The following is a 17,788-nucleotide window of genomic DNA, read 5'->3' on the forward strand; positions in this document are numbered from 1 at the left end:
TTTTAAGGGACATTTCAGATCCAAACCATTGTCCATGACCACCCCTTGTCCATGGTCTCACTTCCTCAGTTTCAGTTACCCATGGTCAATTGCAACCCCAAAATATTAAATGAAAAATTGTAGAAATAAGCAATTCGTAAGTTTTAAATCTGCTCTGAGCAGCACGATATAATCTGGCACCATCTTGCTGTGTCCCACCCAGGATAAGAATCAACCCTTTGTGCAGAGTATCCACACAGTGTATGCTACCTGCCCAGTGCTCATATCATTGCCATCTTGGTTATTAGAGAGCCTATTATGGTATCATAGTGCTGGTATACAAGGGTGAGTACAGTCTGTTACTCCAGGGGTTTTGGAAGGTATACCCTACTGTGTGTCTCAGTTCTCTCTGCTGGTTTGTCCAGACTGTCCAACATCTCGGAGCTACAGCAGATCTCCTCCAACACCCCTCTGACCCCGTGCACATCTGCTAAACCAACCACAGCTCTTGGTGATTTCTTTCCCCAACTGGGCTCTTCACCCTTGACATTGTGGCTGTCCCTCCCTGGCCTCTCAGTGCAGCCAGGCCTACCTCTCCACGCTCTGCAGAATGTTCCAGAGGCTTTGCAGCTATACTTCAGTTGCATGAACTTGGGCAAGTTATTCAACCCCTCAGGGCCTCAGTTTACTGAGCTCTCCAATGGTGGCAGGACTAGGTGGTGACTGGGTTGCCATGAGGGTGGACAAGAGGCCATTGCCAATTGCCTTCTGCTCACTGCACCCGCACTCACTGAGCAAGGGCAAGGTCCACCAAGGGCCCAGGGAGGAGGAATGCTGTTGGCGGAGCACCCTGCACCATGCTGGGGAGAAGCCAGCTCTGGCTGTGCCTGGGGAACAGAAGGAGCCAGATGGGTGAAGCCTGTGGGAGGGGCACAGTGCTGGGTGCAACCAGAGAAGGACAAGTCTCACACCACGGAGCGGGCGCTGCCCAGCTTGTGTCCTGTCCAGCTCTATGGAAATGATGCTCTGGGATGCAAGCCTGAGGAAACAGGGACGGTGGCAGCCAGGGGCTCCGCCAGCCACACACCCACTCTCATTGGTGGGATATGTGGTCCTGGGGGATCCTCCATGGGTGGGTGGCACCATCGGACCTGTGCCATGAAGTGTCATGTCAAAGATGGCGGTTAGTGTAAAAGACTGTCCCAGAGACAAAGAGCAGCGAGGTGAGAAACGGTCACCATGGAACGAGGCCGTGCCCACCTGAGCCAAGGGGCAGCAGAGGCCGGTGGGACAGATCACACTCAGCGCCAGTCAGTGGCCAGGGGAAGAGGGAGGGAGGGTGTTCACAGGGTCGCCCCGGATGGCCAGTCCTGGCCCTGTGTCTCTCGGGGTGGGAGGCTGCCCTCAGCCAACAGGCAGAGTCCATTCCAGAAGGTTGGCTGGAGGGTGGGAAGGAAAGGATTGTGGCTCGAAGGAAATGACATAATGATGGAGAAACATGTGCACGTGTGTGAGAGAGGAGAGAGAGGGAGAGCGGGAGCTGGAGAGGCCAGGAGCAGCTACCCACAAAGAGGGATACCAAGAAGGCAAGATCACCCCGCAGCCCAGGGAGCCAAGAGCGTCCAAGACGGAGATGGGAAGGCCTTGGGCGTAGAAGACACAGACTTTGGTTCGCTGTTTTAAGGACAGAAAAAGTCAGAAAGTCACTGCCCTGGGTTATTTGCCTCCTACACTGCAGAGGTGCCGGGCGAGGTGAGGGAGAGCTGGCAGGAGGCCCTAGGATCCCTCGTTAGGTTAGCTGCACCAGCGCCCAGGTTTTTATTGCCTCCACACTGCTAGAAGAGCTCAGTCCATCTGGTTGTGGCTGTTAAAAATGTGCTTGGCTTTCTTCTTAAAAATAAAACCCCAATCAAGCAAGGGATGAAAGAAAGTGCTTTGGAGCTAATCCAGGGAAACATCGCATACAGGTGGGGGAAAATGGAGGGCTGGAGAAGATGGCCGGGGAGGGGCAGAGGGACGCTGAGCAGGCCATCGCTGTCAATAAGCACCTGCGTTCACCAACAGCAGAAGCCAAAGTTGTCTTTTGATGCTCAAAACCAGGCAGGATATGCAATTTAGGGAGCACAGACGGAATGGTCCAGGACAAGGGGGAAGAGGTGTGAAAGTATATAGCAAGAAGCGCCCATCTACTTTTAGCTAGGTAACATGAAACTGCTATTAAAAGTCTGCTTTGAAATTTAAAACAGCATATGGTCACAACTTCATCATGTGCAAGCGAGTGGCTTTCCTCTGCCAGCTTCGTCCTAAACTATCTCAGGCAAGGCTGAGCCACAGGGGTCTGAGAGGTGAGCCCTTTTCCCAGGGCCGCTCTCGGCCACTGTGGGAGACAGACACAGAGCTCTACATCGTGCAGATGCGGTTCAAATATTGGAGCATAAAATGCACCAGGGTTTCCATGAACTGCCACCCTCCCAAGCAGAATGTACAGAAAGTGCCCTGTTGGTGCTGATCACAGGTCACGGTCAGACTCAGGACTGCCTGTGGACGGTAGTGATGTGTCCACCCGCCCAGCTGCCTCGGGCCTCTGAAGTCAGTTTGTTTGGGCTAGAAAAAAGCAGTCCTTGAAGCGGAGGCCATCCCATCTGATCGCAGCCAAATGGCACGCAGCAGCAACTTCTGAAGCAGGGCTACTGTTGACCCCTGGCAGGAATGTTTCTTAAAATCAAGGTCTGGGTGCTCTTTGGGGGGTGGGGGGGTGGGGGCAGGGCACAATGCTTTGCCAAGGCTGGCAGGACCGTCTGTCTGACTGGGTTGGAGATATGCTTCCATTTTGCACGGAGTAAGTTAGCTGAGATTCTGGAGAGGGATGAAGGCTTCCCTTTCATTTCCAAATCTTCTCTCAGTAAACAAAACTCAGTGTGGGAACCGTATTCCTAGTAAATTGCAACGCAAATTGATTAATGCCATAAAAATGTGACTGAAACCACGAGCCCTCACAGACAGTGGGGCTTATGTTGTCTGCCCCACTCTGCGGGAGCGTTTCCCTCCAGAGTTTGTGTATTGTTCACCTTTTTGGCTTGGCACACACGCAAATCCAAAGCCTATAATAACGCAGGTCATTAAACTCAACAACTGCATTTGGACCTTTTTCAAGGGAGTGATTCAGGTAGGCGCTCTCCCCAGGAATCAGTTTACAAGGTGTTATCAAAGGCCACCTCCCCTCCTACAAAGGGGGGCGTACCAGGCACGCACTTCGCTGGGTAAACGGACCTCCTGTGGCCGCTAGGTGGCGCTAGGTGTTTGCAAAAGGTGGGGGGGGGCAGGTCTCAGGACTTACTAAAATGTCATTTTTCTGAGCAACTGTCCTGTCCACATCAAAAGGACTAAAGGGATCTATATGATGAGAATCACCTGAAAGTTTTGCATGGGGGAAATCCCCCAAAGGTGATCAGGAAGGAATCTATCTCTCACTTTATTTGAGGAGACAGGAATGATAAGGGACAGACCCAGAGGAGCCCTTGTAGAACTTTCCACGCCAGTTAGTCTGAATGTCCTGGCCGTCTCCCAGCCCGAGTACTTCTGGGAATGTGGAGCTCCGTGACTGAATTTCCCATCTGGCTTTGCCAGGTTGCTGTGCCCATGGACCCACCAGGCAGGGACGTGAACCATCAGATGGCAAGCAGTGGCCAGGCCACCAGAGAATTGGAAATGAGGTGTCAGCCTACAGGGGGTTAAGAGGAAAGGCCAGATGACCCCTTGTGAACCAGAAGAGGAACTCTCGTGGCTAAGTTCCAAGAGAACCATTAAACCGCAATGAATGAGAAATTTATCAAAGCAGCATATATACTTTTAAAAAGCAGTCGAGAATTAAAGGGAATCAGGTCATGGGATTTAGGCAGCAGCATCTAGGTCTAGGGTCTCCCAGAACTAAAGTAAATGTTCAAAAGAAACCCTTTTTGTGCACATATGGAGCCCCACTCTGATCTATAGGATGTTAAGAAATGTTTTGCTTTCAATTTTTTTTAATAAAAAAGTGTATCCTGTTCAAAGAAGCTCAGAAAATACTGAATTAAAAATAACGTGTTCTAATGAGCACTTTGAAGTTCCAGAAGGTGGCATCTGACATGCAGTGCTGCGTGCGCATGTTTGGTCACAGAATTCTTTCCTAAAAAGCCAATTAGCGTTTTTGAAGAGCTAGTGTTTTGTGCAATATTTTTTTGAGGAGATGTCCAACTGCACAGATCATTCAAGATGGCATTGACCAGAAGTCAGGTTGTGGTGTCTATGACTTCCGGGCTCTTGGAAAAAAATATCCTATGATAGAGTTTGGTCAAGGTGTTGTTTTGCTGGGGATCACATTTTGAGCATGCCAAGCAGGTGCTCGACCACTGAGCTGCTCCCCAGCCCTCGGGTTTGGTTGAAATCATAACTATAAGACAAAGATGTGATGAATGACAGGAAAGTAGGCATGGACTCCAGAGAAGTGTACAGTCAGGAGAACAAGAGCCCAACTGTCACAAAGATCTCCAGTGACCTCACGGGGCCTGATTAGTTCATGACATTGGAACCTCATCCGATGGAACAGGTTTCTGAAAGCTGTATACAAATGTCCTCCTTGCAGGCAAAATGTCCTCCTTCCAGCGTGGAACCCTCAAGGAAGGAGCATTGTTTAGAAAGGCTGCAGCCTCACAGTGGGACGGACCCTGAGGTGTCACTGCAGCGGCACCAGCCGTGGGTCTGGGCAGCCAGTGTCCTCGCCTGCAGCCCCTGCCTTCATGCCCCACCACGGAACCCAAGAGATGGAGGCCCAGAAGTTCAGAGCCTTTGAGACTGAGAGGCGGCTTACAGAAGAGAGCCCTGGAGCGCAGGAAGTCACGTGACTGTCCCTTTAACTTAGGGAGATGACATTCCCATAGGTGGCATTGACTATTTTTACCAAACTATTGTTTATTATATGCCAAAAATTTTTGTAGCTTCAGAAAACTGAGAATGCTGAGTATCTTAAAAGGAGGTGAGAAGAGAAGGCAGCTAATGAAGAGTCATCTTCCTGCGAGTGTCACAGAAAATTCCATGAAGTTTCTATTACCAATTTTGAGGAGGTGGGACCTCAGAAAAGCTGAGAGGGCACCTAGAATGTCAGTTTCAGTCAGTAAACGGATGACCCAAAGTCCCTACTTCATCAGATCCACTAGTAGCTTAGTTCTCACCACTGCATGAACTGCTATGACTAAATCTTAAGTGTCCCCCAAGGCGGGGGACATTGAAGTCTTAGTCACCACCTGCGGTGCTACTGGGAGGTGGCAACATCTTTAACAGGTAGGGCCTAGTGGAGTTAGGTCCCTGGGGATGTGCCCACCTGGGATATGGGGACTCGGGTCCCTTCCTGTCTCTCTCTCTCTCTGCTTCTAGCCACCGATGTGAGCCACGTGATCCTGCCATGATGTGATCTTGCTCCACAGGCCCAAGGCCACGGTCCAAGCGACCACGGACTGACACCTCTGAAACTGCAAGCCACACGAAAGAAACCTTTTCTCAAGCTGATCAACTCAGGTATTTTGTCACAGGGACAGAAAGCGGAGTCACACACAGCAGGAGGAAACTCCTGCTTTGCTCTGAGTCGCAGAGCGCCCTGAGCCTGCAGTGACAGACACCCACTGCAGCAAGGACGCAGAGCAGCTGCTGTGGGGAATCCGCCATGCTCTCAACGGCAGGACACCGTCCACTTCCAGCCACAGCAGCCTGGGCCCAGGACTGTGCCCAGACCCCAAAGAAGCCACCCTGGCCTAGGGTTCCCTCTAGCCCACTGTGGGGACAAACAGCCTACGGAGTCCCCCTGAGCTCTGGCTGGCTGCCATGTCACAAACTGCCCCAGCAGGAGGCCATGGAAGGCCCCAGGAACGAGGGCAGCCTCCACACATCAGCCAGCAAAGAACGGAAACTCACTTCCACGTCAAGGAAAGGAGTTCTGTCAACACCCCAAAGGACCTTGGAAGTGGTCTCTGCCCCAGCTCAGGCTCCAGATGGGGACAGCCCAGCTGGCACTCAACTGCAGCACGTGACCTCAAGCAGAGGGCCCAGAGAAGCTGGTCCCAGACCCCTGACCTACGGAAATGTGAGATAATCCATGTAGCAAAGACCCCCATCATGAGGACGTTCAACGTCAGTCCAAACCTGAGCTGTGCAGACACAGAGTCAGTCGGCGGTGACAGCAGCAAAGCAGATGTAGCAAACATTGGGAGAGAGCACTGGGTGACAGACGGGGGCTGCTGGCAGGGAAGGGAGCACCAGACGCCTGTCCCTGAGGGGCCCACCAGAGTCGTGATCTGTCCCTAAGGAGGCCAACGAGAGTCGTGAGGCATCCTGGACAACATTCAATCCCTATATGGGGCTGGCTCTCCTTGCACCTCTCCCCTGATTCACTTCCATCTTTCCCTGGAAACTGCTCGTCTCCCCGTGGTCTTCCTCTCAGATTGGGGCTTCCATCACCCACAGCAGGAATCTGGATGTCATTGTCAATTTCTTCTTTACTCCTTTCCTTGGTCTGTTTTTTGTTGCTATAACAGCATGCCAGAGACTGGGTGATTTATTAAAAAAAAAAAAAAGAGGGTTTTATGGCTCACAGTTCTGGTGGCTGGAAAGTCCAGGAGCAGAGCACCATCTGTTTCAACTCATGGTGGAAAGGGAAAGGCTAGGCAGACATGGAAGAGACAAAACACAAGGTGTGGACTCGCTTATAACAACCCACTTTGCCCTAACAAATCCAGTCCTGAAAGAGCCAGAACTCACGTACAGGAGAAAGGCATCTATCCCTTTTAAAGACCAAATCACCTCTCACAGACCATGTGGGCCAACACCACCAGAGCAGCAATCAAATGTCAACCTGAGTTCTGGAGCAGACAAACCATATTCAGACCACAGCAACCTCTGTCCATCACTGTGTCTTTCTGATTTTACCTCTTAAAATAATCTCTCAACTTAAAATCCTTCTCTGTGTCTTCTCAGCCACCACCCAGTTCAACCCCTTTCCTTCAAATATTTCTTCAAGAGCTCACTTTCTCTGGCCTCTACTCTTTTAACACTGCTAAAAACACTGCTCATGGAGATGAGCACATCATGGCCCCTCATACTCAGCACCTACCAGGAGCTAAGCACTCTACACATTTGTACACACACTCCCTAAACCTCTCCAAAGAGCCAGGCATGATGGTGCACGCCTGGGATCTCAGTGAATCAGGAGGCTTAGGCAGGAGGATTGAAGTTCAAGGCCAGCCTCGGCAGCTTAGTAAGACCCTGTCTCAAAATAAAAAATAAAAAGGGCTTAGTGAAAAAATGCCTCTGGGTTCAATCCCTGACCAAAAAGAGAAAGCTTTCCAAAGCCTCCGAAAGAAAAGTGTCCTTATTTCCATTACAGAGAAATTATGAGTCAATGCTGCTCAGAGGGACTTAGTAGTTCATCAAGGCACACAGTTTGGTGCTGAGGCTTGAGGCTGCTCTACTCAAAGCTTGCTTTTTTGCACAGCTCCGCCTTAAAATGCAAACCTGCTGAGACTCTGCAATCCTGCCCTTAAGGATGGAGCTCTGCAAGAAGTAGCTGGGGAGGAAGGAGCTGACCACAAGTTCCTGGACCAGGCCTGGTAGAGTCCTGGTGCTGCCCCCGCCTGGCAGGCCACTCCCCCAAAGGCACTTGAAAACGAAATAGAGTCCCCTTCACAGGCTGACCTCCAGGGGCTCATCACCTTCGGGCTTCTCCATTTCCTCTGGTCAATGGGAGAGCTGGGGGATTCACTCAAAATCTCCCTCTGGCTTGAACAGACTCCCTTTGGTCGCCTCCCCCTGGGTGTGTCCTCCTCTCACCATGGCTTCCTTCCCCTTCTACACTGGATGGCTGATTCCCTGCCTTCCTAACACAGAAGCTCCACATGTCACTGTGCAAGGTTAGACAGTCGCCCTAGCGAGTACTTCACTTTTATCAGTGTCCACGCTGATCCTCCTCCCGGCAGCCCAGAGGCTCCCTGGGGTCAGCACCGTTTTCCTCTTCCATTTTCTATCCCTGGTGCTCAACCCAAAGCTGGGGACGGAGCAGGCAGGTGACCATCAGCACCAGCAAGTGGTGAGCTGACGCAAGGCGAGGATGTGGTTCATTCATGGCTGAATCCCTTCCCCACCACCTGGGCACCCACCTGGCACAGGTGTTCCTGTGAGTGGAGGAAGTGCTTGTTCTCACTGACTACTTACTTCCCCCAGGGTTGGCTGGGCTCCTGGTCCTACTTCCCAGGAAGGAGTATCCCGCCAGCAGCCCTGACAGCCCTGTGCACCCTTCGTCACTTTCCTGATGACCTTGAGCTGCCGGGTGGACGCTGAGAAGTCTCAGTGTACATGCCAGCGAGTGTCTCTGGGAGATTTTGGAGCACAGAGGACTGAGGCGAAGAATGACCTCTAGTGGTCCTTACCGGCTGTGTTGGTCCAGGGAGCCCTGAGCGTGGCCAAGTGTCTGCAGTGCAGGAGGAAGCGGCGATTCTAGGTCACTGCTGTCTAGAAAGAGCACCCGTGGACAGCCGAGAATCCCAGCACCCTCAACAGAAGGACCCGCCGCAGAACTGCAGCAGACCTAGCAGACCTCTGGACGACTGGCAATAGACCCATATGATGTAGCTGTGAATAAAACATCTTCTACAAATGTTCTGAAGTCTACGAAGCTTTCAATTTAAGAAATGCAAAAAGACGCTCTCATGAACATCCCAAATAACTTAAATACAGACAATGGTACACCGTAGCGTATATTTCCCTAAAGGCATATTTTTAAATTACTTTTATCTTCAAAAAAAAGTCCCACTCCTGTGCCCACCAGGAAAAATCACTATTATTGTTCAGTAAGAGATTATATATATATATATATATATATATATATATATATATATATATGAATGACAGGGCTCTTGTTCTATAAAAGCCATCCAGAGGCTCTGTGTGGACAGAGAGGCGTGGACCTTCTCTAACAGACGTGTTTGCTCATCCCATGATGCCTTTTTCTCCAACAGCTGTTGTAACATTGTAAATTCAGTCATCAGTAGCATTATACTGATCTTCTGAGTAGGTCTTTGCTTTCTTTGGAGGAAAGAGAGTGGCAATTGTTTCTCTGATGAACAGATAGAGTAGGAAAAAAGTTTTGTTTCTTTTGCTAACCAGAAATCCCACCAGAAGACTTTCCCCTGATTTTGTGCAAAACTAAAGCTCACAACCACCTTCAGGGTGACATCAAACACAAGCCAGACTCCCGTCTACATTTGTGAGGCTGGGTGCTCATAAACTCGGGCCTCTGAAATATCTTGAAACGTTTTCCTCACAGGAGCGCTCACTTTCAGGTAACTAACCCACTTGGTGGCACTGGACTGTGCTTGTCTACACTAGCACAGTTCAAGTTCAAATGATGGACAAACCTGCCATGTGTAAAACCTTAGGGCCAGAGCTCTGAGCCTTCAACTGCAATCGCAGAGCTGCAGGGCACAGCGACCTAGGAGAGTCTAAGCAGCAATGTATCTAGAAAGCAAGAAAGCAAGCCGTGCCCAGGAATAACCCAGTTTCTGGTTTACACAAGTGAGCTTCACACACTCAGCAGATCTTTCTTGCACCCCTTGTATGTACAGACACTGCCGGTTTCTTCTTATTGATAGACTCGTACATTTCACACTCATTTCAAGAGAGCACTTGGCGAGAGAGTCCACTTTTTAAAGCTCCCAGTTACAGTTGAGTGGTCTTCGAAAGATAAAGATTCTCCAGCCCTTAAAACAGAAAGATCGTCAAAGAACATGTCAACCCAACAGTCGGGGTGGGGGGAATGGGGTGCATGGCTCTCTCCATCATAGCTGTCATCATTTTCCTGTGAAAGAGGCTGTAGTCTCGGTGTCCCCTTCCAAAGGCAAATGGCTGGCAGGCCGTTCTGTGGAAGGAGCTAAGTCAGACTCCACAAAGACGTGAAGGATGGCCTCACCCTGCCGGAGAGGATGGTCAGAGGAGAATTAGAGCAGACAGTAAAGGCAGGAGTCGAGGAGGAGCTGGAGAGAGAAAGGACCTGATTCTGAGAGGAGGAGGCATCAGGGCAGAGGTGCCTGAACAGGCTCAGACAGGGTTAGCCTGCTGGTCAGCCGCCAGGGATTCCGGCTGCTGCGCATGTCAGAAGCTGGGGAGGCAGGGACCGCAGACAGAATGAACTGCATGAGGAAAGAGAGCCAGGGGAATGGAAGGGCTTGCCTAGCGTCCTTCTTTCTCACCTCAACTTTACAGACGTGCCCTGGCTCCAAAGCTCACCTGGGGAGAAGCCAGAATTCAGAGGAGTGGGTGACCCCAGAGCTGGAGCAATCTGCCTACACCATGCTCGGGGGCTGCCCAGGAGGAAGACGGGCTCAGGCTGGCAAGGGCGCAGGTGGAGGTGAGGGCTGATGTTGAGGTGGGGGAAGGTCCCTGAAGCTCTGGCGGGTGCTCCTGAATCCCTAGAGGTATGGGGAAGTCACTGGGCAGGGGAGATGCAGGGGCCTGTCAGAAGCTGCATTTTGACAGCATTAGTGCACCACGATTGTAACTCAGGAAAATGTTTATTTGAGGCAGCAGCATCACTGGCTCTGAATGCTGGCAAAATAATTTGTACTCACTCTGTAGACACCGGCAGGGGTACAATCTGAGAGGTGTTTCATACCAGCTGCGAGACAGGGGAGACCTGAGCAGGAAGACCACAGCCACCTCCAGGTCAGCAAGGACTGGGTGTCCCAAAAGTGTGAGGGGTCAGGAAAAATAAAGGAGAAAAGTAGGATTAAAAGTAAAAGCTGAAAAAAATCCATGTTTATACAGTGCGGTTTCTTCTCACAGCAGTTAGAATGACAGGCATCATGAATACAGGAATAACAAGTGCTGGAGAGGATGGGGTGGGGGAACACTTTTACACCGTTGGCGGGACTGTAAATTAGTACTTTGGCTCTGGAGATCAGTAATGGAGGCTCCTCAAAAGACTAGGCATGGAACCACCATGTGACCCAGCTATGCCACTCCTCGGTATTTATCCTGAAGAATTAAAATCATCTTATTACAGTGATCCATGTATACACTCATGTTTACAGCAGCACGATCCACAACAGCCAAACTATGGGACCATCCAATGGATTTGTGGTGTTATGGTTTAGATGTGTAGTGTCCCCCAAAACTCATGTGTGAGACAATGCAAGAAGGTTCCGAGGAGAAATGATTGGATTGGAAGAGTCGACCCAATCAGTGATTTAATCATCTCCTAGGGATTATCTGAGTGGTCACTGAAGTGGTGGGGTGTGGCTGGACGAGGTGAGGGTTGGGGTATGACTTTGGGTATATATTTGTATCTGGAGAGTGGAGTCCCTCTCTCTGCTTCCTGATCACCAGGCTGTGAGCTGCTTCCCTCTGCCACACTCTCCCACCATGATCCCTGAGGAATGGACAAAGACCTCTAAAACCACGAACCCTCAAATAAACTCTTCTTCCTCTATACTTGTGCTGGTCGGGTCCTTTAGTCACAGCAGGGGAAAAAACTGACTACAACACGTGGATAAAGAGAATGTGGTACCTATACACAATGGGTTTTTTACTCAGCCACAAAGAAAAATGAAATTGTGTCCTTTACAGGAAAATGAATGGAACTAGAGACCATTATGTTAAGTAAAATAAGCCAAACGTAGAAGGTCAAGGGTTATAATGTTTTCCCTCATTATGAGAAAGAACTAGAGAGAAAAAAAAAAAGGACCTCATGAAAATTGAAGGGAGATGGTCAAGTAGAGGAAGAAGAGATCAGCGGATCAGAGGGAGGGAGAAGAGGAGGTAACAAACATGGAATAATGAAATTGATCAAATTATTAAGTACCTGGCCTCTACTCATAGGACTCACTGCTGCTCACATGACAATAGGGACTGAGAGGGTGCTGGGATGCAGCCAGGAGCTGTGAGGGCCTGGGAGGAACTGTGCTGAGCCCTCAGCACAGTCAGGAGGCCTGGTAGGAAGGCTGCTTGGTCTGCATGCGCCCTGCAGCTACGGGGTACTGGGGGACGAAGAGAGCACCAGATTGGGCTTTTTTAAAAAATAGTTTTCAGCTGTCGATGGACCTTTATTTTATTGCTTTATATGCGGTGCTGAGGATTGAACCCAGTGCCTCACACATGCTAGGCAAGCGCTCTACCACTGAGCCACAGCCCCCAGATCGGGCTTTATGGAGCTACTTTACCCTGCCATTGTACCTCAATTAACCTGAATCTACTGAGGGTGGGAGCACAGAGTGCAGCCAGGAGCTAGATGAAGTCAAGAGGATGAAGTCAAGGAATCAGAGAGGAGAGGAGAGCAGGAGACAGGGAGGCACGGAAACATTTGCAAATGCTCTAAAGACTGAAAAAGGCCCTCTGATCTGGCAGGAGAAAGTTACTTGGGACTTTGCCCCAAACAGCCTGGCAGAAATGGGAGCAGACTGCAATGGGTACCATTTTGTGTTTCTGGAACAGGAAGCCCACTCCCCCATGCCTAAGATAAGTAGTGTGATTTAACCATGAAAGACAAAAAGGAAAAAAAAAAACATCATATTTTCCCATGCCTATCCTATTCCCATTCCCATCCCTTGTGTCTCTGCAAGGAAAAAAAAAAATTCTAAATACACATCAAAAGCAATTTTTCCAGAACAAAGAAAGTGATTAGCATAGCCTAAGATGGCCAATTGCATTTGGGAAAGTGCTAGCTTAATGTTTCACCATTATCTTGAGAGATGATGTCAAGACAACTGTCACACAGGTGAGTTGACACTCACTGAGAGTCTCCACAGCCAGGATCCAGGACCCAGCACTTCCCATGCTTACCTGGCCACCAATCCCTGCCACACCTGTAACCCTCTCAGCAAGCCCAAGAAACCCTGGCCTGGAGCTACATTTCCATTTGTACAGAAGTGACGCTTCGTGGGCCAACACGACATCTTGTCTTAGCATTCTTACTCAAGCCAATGTGTGATTGATGAATGTAAGTCACAGCCTATATTTACATATTTTTACCATGAATTTAAAATGATGATATCATACATTTGTTTTCACCGAGAAAATCAGATTTTGAGAAAGTGTTTCCAGCTCTAACTACTGAAAACACACAAGAATGAATTGGTGACGTAGGCCTTCTGAAGTTAACCCATTTATCCCTTTGATTCCTTTGAACACTTGCCCTGGCATGTATTTAAGTAGTAGAATAAGTAAGCTTGTTTTAAAATATTAAGTTGAGAGCTTAACTTTCCAAAGGATTTTGGAACTTGAAGATCATTCAGATCCTTGGTCCTTCTTCAATGTCACACAAGAAGCCTGATCTTTCGCTCAGGGGATGTGCTGCAGAAGCCATGTCACCCTCGGTTGGTTGGGGAATTCATCTCTGCCCACAGGGCTGGGCAGTCTCCACCAACCTGGGTGGGAGACTAATCCACCATATTACTGAGTTCTTCAGACACGACCAATGGCCCCTTTTCTAACTTAATAAGTGACACATGTGGCAGTGAGTCATTCTGGCAATGCTTCTTATAGTACTGTGAGCATAACTGAAAATATGTGGCCTGGTGGTGGCTGGGTGCCACATGTCAGGACACGCACTAGCATCTAAACGGGACAAAGACACAGAGGGGGCACTGGAGCAAGTAACTTTCTTCATCTACATGTACTCAAATAGGGAAGCCATAGTCCCAAGGACCCAAATCAGTTTTAAAATTTTTATGACACACTTTCCAAAAGTCCTCAAAGTGAAACCCCTGTAGCAGCAATTCGTGAAATAAGGAAGTCTATGTTAGCAATACATGTTTTATTTTATAATTGGTGCTGGGGACGAACCCAAGGCATCTTGCATGCTAGGCACAGGCTCTACCAGTGAGCATTACTAAGAAGCAAAGATGACAACTAGAAAGCAGGACATTCCTGGCCTGATGACAAAATATCTATAAAATCACTAACAGCACAGGTAAGTTGACTTAGATTCCTTAACCATATGACAAGAAGAAAACATCCCCAATTAACCACATTTCAAAAAAGGAATTATTACTTCACACAGCAAATAATAAACCCATCACCTAACAGGGAAAGAAAAAAGTATGAATGAAATTAACTCAGGCTTAGGGAGAACCTAGGATTCCTTCTTTTGAAAGATGACATCAGACACACCTATAATCTTAGTAGCCTTGGGAGGTTAAGGCAGGAGGGTCTCAAGTTCAAAGGCAGCCTCAGCAACTTACCAAGGCCCTAAGCAATTTAGTGAGAGCCCATCTCAAACAAATAAACAAACAAACAAATAAAAAGGGCTGGGAATGTGGCTCCGTGGTTAAGCACCCCTGGGTTTAATCCCTGGGACCAAAAGAAAAGAGGACATCAGAAAACAACTAGCCAGACCCAGATCTGACCTCAAATGGCGAGGCACACATTCCTGCACACCAGGGATTGCCATGTGCCCCAGCTTCAAAATGACCCTGCATGGGGCCAAATCAATGGATTCCCTCTTAACTTTGAGTCCACATTGATCTGGCAAAGGAGGAAATACTGGTATTTGTGACAATGAAATCAGAACAAAACAGAAGACTGAGCTCCAATGTTAGCCTCCCCTAAAACCTGTGCTGGAGTAACCATCAAGGAAAAGTCTAAAGGGCCAAAAGCATGGGAGAGGGCCACCAGCTAGTGGGCGAGTTTGATGAACGATGCTAAAATCTGGAAGAGCTGGTAGATACAATAGGAGGGGCTGTGCAGACAAACTGAGCTGCCTAACAGGGCCAGTCTAGCTAAATTGGCAGGTGGAAAAGCAAGGCTGTGGCCAGAGCTGACCCAGAGATAATGAGGGGTCTGTCTAGGAAACAGTCTGCCCCACCCTGCAGGCAACTGTGTCTGCCACCAGAGCTTTTGGCTTTATAGATAAAGTGTCTGGAGAGAGCCTGGCAGTAGGTGCCCAGGGAGTAGGCATCAGGGGTCCCCAGCACCATGACTGGGTCTCCAGGCATTCCCCTCCAAGTGCAGCCTGCCCTCCCACAGGCCCCACTCAGCTCCATGGAGCTCTTAGACGACTTCCTCTTCCCTCCTAAGAATATGGCTGACAACCAGGGATCAAAAGTTTCAAAAATGAACAAAGAGAAAAATCTGAATAAAAAACAAACAAAGGCAACTATGAGAATACAGCTTCCAAAAGCTCTCACGTCCTTAGAAAGTCAAGACAGTGAATCCACGAGGCCAGGAACAGTGGCTATGGGAAAGAGGAACAGTTATAGGCAAAGAAAGCTTTTGTTCACCCACATGAATGTCCAGATGAGAAGATGAAGCAGAGGCCCCTAGAGCAGGCTCAGGAGGGCCAAGGGTTTATCTGCTTTGTTTACTGCTGTATCTTGGGAACCTAGACTAGCGCTTGGCAAATCCCAGGCGATGGAAGAGACAGGGAGGGAAGATGAACGGGAAAGAAAATAAAGATGCAAAATACAGGACACGATGAGGCACATTTGACCCTAGGAGCTCCAAAATCTGATAACTAGAGTTCTGAAAACAGAACTCCAAATCAGTGGATTCCCTCTTAACTTTGAGTCCACATTGATCTGGCAAAGGAGGAAATACTAGTATTTGTGACAATGAAATCAGAACAAAACAGAAGACTGAGCTCCAATGTTAGCCTCCCCACAACTCAATGTTAAAAATACACTTTCTAGAGCCAAAGAGATAGGAGCCATCTCTGAGCAGGATGGATCACCAAGGCCCACGCTAAGCTCCACCACCATGTCCTTTCAGACACTATGGACAAGGAGGGTCTCAGTGACTGTGGACAGACAGGGTGTTTTGGTCTCAATGAGTGCCCTCCGCACACTAGGCTCATATGCTAAAGGCTTAGTTGCCAGCCTGTGGCACTACTGGGAGGTGATGGATCCTTTAAGGGGTGGAGACTCATGGGAGGAAGTTAGGTCAATGGGGGTGGGACTTAGAAGGAGATATTGACTGGCCTCTTCCTTTCTCTCGGCCTTCCAGCTACCATGAGGTAGCTTCCTGTACCCACACTTCTGCATGGCATGCTGCTTTGCCATAGGCCCCAAAGCACAAGAGCCAACCAACCACAGAATGACACATGCAAAAGACCCAGAACAAACCCTTCCTCCTCCTAAGTTAGTTCAGCTGTTTTGTCATGGGGGTGGAAAGCTGAGACAGAGGGGAAAGGCAGAGAACCTACACAAGGAGACAACGGTTGGGATGGCACCAGACTGATTGGCAGCAACGGATGTTTGAAGACGCTGGAGCTAAGCGTTTCAAGTTTGGAGGGTAAATGAGTTTGAATCCAGAATTCTATTCTAAGCCAAACTAGCAATCAAATAAAGGCCCAAAGTAATCACACTCTCAGAGGTGCTAGGGGACTGTGAAAGTTTACCTCCAGCACATTCTTTCTGAGAATGTATTCCAGCAAAATGAGGGTGAAAACCAATAAAAGAAATGGGAGGGCCAGGAAAGTGTGGAATTAACCCAAGTGTTCAATAAAAGCAACTCTCAGTACCTAGAAAACAATCAGTAAACAAATTACATCAATTGGTCAATCAACAAGCTCTAAGAAAAATGAGCATGGAAGCAGATTCCAAGTAATGGAAAGGAACCAAAAGAAACTGGCATTAGGCATGAAAGAGTATGTAGTCACTCAAAAAGAAAATCACTCAAACTTCAGGCAAGGTGGAGGGTCGGGGCAGGGGCATAATGCACATGAAACAGTCCAGAGATGAAGCAAGCCAAATTATGGCATGATTCCAGCAATCGATGAAAGAGTCCCCTTCACTGGACACTAGGAACACTGTCCTTAGAGTGGTGGCCCTGAACTGTAAAGGAAATGCAACTGCCACATAGGCTTGCCTCGGCAATGGCCCTATTTATCTGAGTCAGAATAATCAAATCACTGTGGACTGGTATTCAACTTGTAGAATGAAGCACGAAAGTCTGGATTTTGGATGGAATACACCTGTCAGTCACCTTGATAATGGAAAAGCAAAGGTGTAAGAGAAGGAGGAGCTGCCGAGAAGGTCAAGGGCGAAGTTAGGAGCGTTAACTGCTCACCTTCCATAGCTGGGAGGGAAACATACGCTGAGAGCTGATTGATAATTCAACAGAGATTCAGAGCTGGGTGCAGTGGCACATGCCTATAATCCCAGAGGCTCAGGAGGCTGAGAAAGGAGGATCACAGCCTCAGCAAAAGTGAGGCCCTAAGCAACTCAGTGAGACCCTGTCTCTAAATAAAATACAAAATAGGGCTGGAGATGTGGCTCAGTGGTCAAGTGTCCCTGGGTTCAATCCCTGGTACCCCACTAAAAAAGGATGATAAACAGAAGTTTAAATATATAGTTTAAAAAGATATGGCAGCCACTGAGAAAGGAATTAAAACAGTGATATTACCGTTGACAGCGGGATGGAGTAGGTTACAGAAATGCAGGAAGCTGAATCCTCATCTCCTGAGTCCAGTCCTCACTGGAAATGTCAGAGATTGAAAATCAACGAATAGTGGCACAAGGATATTATTCAGAAATGCAGGAGTGCACAGTGAATGATCTGGGGGCAGAAACGGTTAGAATGTTGAAGCACAAGTTGATTAAATTTTTAAAAATATCAAAATGAAGTTTATTCTAATATTAATATATAATATTTTGCAATATCAATTTTTATGCACTGTGAAGCTTCTATGAACCCAGAATCCTACTCCAAGCCAAACTAGGAAGTGAAATAAAGACCACAAGTAATGCACTCTCAGACTTGCTAAAGGACTGTGAAAGTTTTTTACGGTACTTTAATA

This window comes from Marmota monax, unplaced genomic scaffold (assembly GCF_021218885.2).
Source record: "Marmota monax isolate L192 unplaced genomic scaffold, Marmota_monax_Labrador192_F-V1.1 WCK01_AAM20220418_F8-fsc00121, whole genome shotgun sequence".
NCBI lineage: Eukaryota > Metazoa > Chordata > Mammalia > Rodentia > Sciuridae > Marmota > Marmota monax.